Genomic DNA, 3,264 nt, shown 5'->3' with positions numbered 1-3,264 from the left:
AAAGCTGGAGTTCTAGCAAGGTCTTGTTAAGTCGAGCACCCCTTTGCCGACCTTCGAGGAAGCTTACGTATACCTTAAGCTGTTAAAGGAGACCCTCCCCGAGATAGATCCGACCCTCTATAGAACCGATCGCCTAGCCTTCTTAGCCGCATTAAGACCTTACGTAGAGCTATAGTTCACTAAGGAGCTTCGACTTAAGTCGNACTAGGTNACCGGTGTCGCTATNCTNCGTATAATAGAGAGGTCGGCACTNTATNCCGCNATCCTCGCTAACGAGATAGGCCTCGGTAAGACTATCTCTATNTATAGNACTATTNTCGCCGGCGCCCGCTATNCCGAGCGAAATNAGCGCTCTAGCATCCTTAATAGAATNGAGTATAAGCCTACACTTATTATCGCACCCTCCGGGGCCCTTCTTCCTTAGAAGGGTAATNCGCTAAAGTACTTCTCGGAAGAATTNTTCGTCTACTACTTCTTTAACNCCCCTTCTACGGCAGCCGAGCACGAGCGGCTACGAACGATCGGNAGCAAGATCGAAGACTTAAAGGAACACGTCGCCTCCCTCGACCCCTACGACCCTTCTACCGAGCGCTATNTCTATATTATAACTNTCGGGACCTAGGCGCACNNGAGCGTAAAGCAGAAGGAGGGCGTTAAGCGTATAAANAGGGCTAACGNAGGGGCTAAAAACGTCGACGCTTACCGCGAGGATATAGACGACGAGGTAATAGAGACTATAAACGAGAATAATNCAGCCGACTAGGAACACTATTATTAGGGNAAGTTCNGNANAGTCGTAGTTAACGAGGNATATTNCATTAAGGGTACTCGTACTAAGGCGTATAAGGCNGTAGTAGAGACTAACGCTAATGCGGTAATCCTNCTAACTAGCANACTAATCTCGAACCGACTATTATAGTTCTNNGGCCTCCTAAGTGTTATCGTTAGACCCGANATAGACCTCGACTATTACGACGACCTCGCTAGCGACGACGATCCGNATAATTACGTCCAGTCGATAAGTNACATAANAGATGCCTTTAAGGGCATAACTGTCGAGNAAAAGTTATCNTCGGACAACTTTTCTAAGTTCTTTAAAGTCCTAAACCCNNAGAGATTCGCCTATCTCGCTAGGTAGGTAGAGAGCTCNGGTGCTTATAATAACGCCGGCGTCGGTGCNGCGATTATCCTACCTATATTCTACCTATNCCTAATNNCCNNCGCTTAGGGTTCGTTNACCTAAGTTAGACCCTACTAGATCTTATNCGCCGAAATCCCCCCTNCCNNGGTAAAGGTTATAGAGTTNAAACTTTAATACTTATAGCGNATTAAGTACCGCGAGATTTATCTCGAAGANGCNACTAANGCGGCCGCCGCTNCTATAGAGGGAGCGGATAAAGACGCCGCTACTAACGGTTTCGGNAANACGGCCTTAGTCCGACGTCTNACTATAGCCTTATAGAACTCCCTCCTCGACACTTTCTANACGAAGGGTTATNCCGCGTTAAAGATCTTCGCCTAAACCCTCGGNAGTAGCAAAGGNACGAAGAAGCTGCTAGATCGTNTAAGCGAGTATTACTACCGTNTAACTCGCCCCGAACTATAGCTGCNATCCTATAGCGCTTTCCGCGCACTCGACGTAGCGTATTAATGCTTACAGTNATCTAAGAAGAAGNTCGTCGCNNGATGCCTATANGAGTAGGTACTTCGTAAGGANAGAAAGGTAGTCCTCTTTACTATATAGCCTTAAAACACATTCGACATCGAGGTGCTCCTCTANANNATAGGCATTCCTTTCGTCTCTATTAAGTCACTTANATACTAGACCGCGAAGNAGCGTAAGGATNCTANNACTAAGTTCGCCGANAAGAAGAATCCTATTCGTGTCCTAGTTAGTAGTATCCCCGTCGCCGGTTAAGCCTTTAACTTCTAGGTAGCGTCTCGTATAATTATTATCGACTTCCCGACCTCTGCCGCCGCTCTACTCTAGGTAATGTTAAGAATCTTACGTATCGGCTAGGAAGAGGAAGCACTTATCCTTATCCTCCTTATATATAACACCTTCGACTAGGTTATCGCAGCTAGGACTAAGGCAAAGCAACTCCCGATTATTGCCGGAGCCGCTCGCCTTATCGCCGAGTAGTATAAGGTTAAACAGCTAATACGTAACGAGGAAATTCCGGAGAAGGACTGGCAGCTTAAGTACCTATCCTACAAATCCTAGGTTATACACGAAAAGGCTGCCCGTATATANAGAATGCTTATCGGCTCGCGTGCCGACTACCTAAGTTAGGATAACTTTAACGTCGACCTAGTAGATTTCCTACCCGGCGGCTAATTCGAGAACTAGAAGGCTTAGAAGGAGCAATATATAGCTAACTAGACTAAGGATCTCGCCGCCGCGAATGCCTGTAAGTCGGCTAGTAAGGTAGAGGCTATAAGGGTCGTCGTAAAGACATCCGGCTTATCCGCCTCCGACCTTAGACTNCTCCTTCTTTATAGGGACTCTATACTCGCCGCACTTAAGGCCGGCACTATCGGCACTCTAATCGCTACGACCGCGAGCGTTAAGAAGAAGGTACTATTCCNGGTTAACCTAAGCGCTAGAAAGGCGGCCGACTCCTCGCCCGTCTCTACGCTATCTACCCCTANACCCGGCTAAGTAGGCGTCGAAGCTAAAAAAGTTATCTACCGACAACTTTTCCTTTAATCCTCTCCTTAAACCCCTAGTATAACCGTAGGCGAACAGTCTGTTATAGACACGTTAGAATACGGCGTTAGCTCCACCCTACCTATTAGCCCTTAGAAGGATAACGAAGAGCTCGTCCTAGAGCTATACATCGCGGACGCTAAAGTCGATATAATAGACGTTATCGGAAATAAGCCTACCTAGTAGGCTCCTATCCCTAAGAAGAGAAAGCGCGTAAAGAAGGAGAAGACCCTCCTAGACCCCGCCCCTAAGAGATAGCGTAAGGAGAAGGAGAAGCCGACCCTAGGTACTACTAAGAAGAGAACCCTCCGTTCCTAGAAGAAGAAGGGTTAGGCTAAAAGTAAGAATAATAATAAATACTAGCCTTAATAGGAGCTAATATAGAGGGGAGGATATATAATAGAGTTAAAGGGGTAATATGTAATAGAGTTAAAGGGGCAATATAGCCTTACTACGAATAGGTAAGGATAGAGTTAATTACCTAGTCGGCGGAAAGTACACTTACTCCTTAAGTATATAAGTTTTTCTGCCGGGTAGTTTATAGCCTTTAGTAG

This window comes from Aureobasidium subglaciale, assembly GCF_000721755.1.
Source record: "Aureobasidium subglaciale EXF-2481 unplaced genomic scaffold scaffold_55, whole genome shotgun sequence".
Classification (NCBI taxonomy): Eukaryota; Fungi; Ascomycota; class Dothideomycetes; order Dothideales; family Saccotheciaceae; genus Aureobasidium; species Aureobasidium subglaciale.
This window is presented reverse-complemented; position numbering follows the sequence as displayed.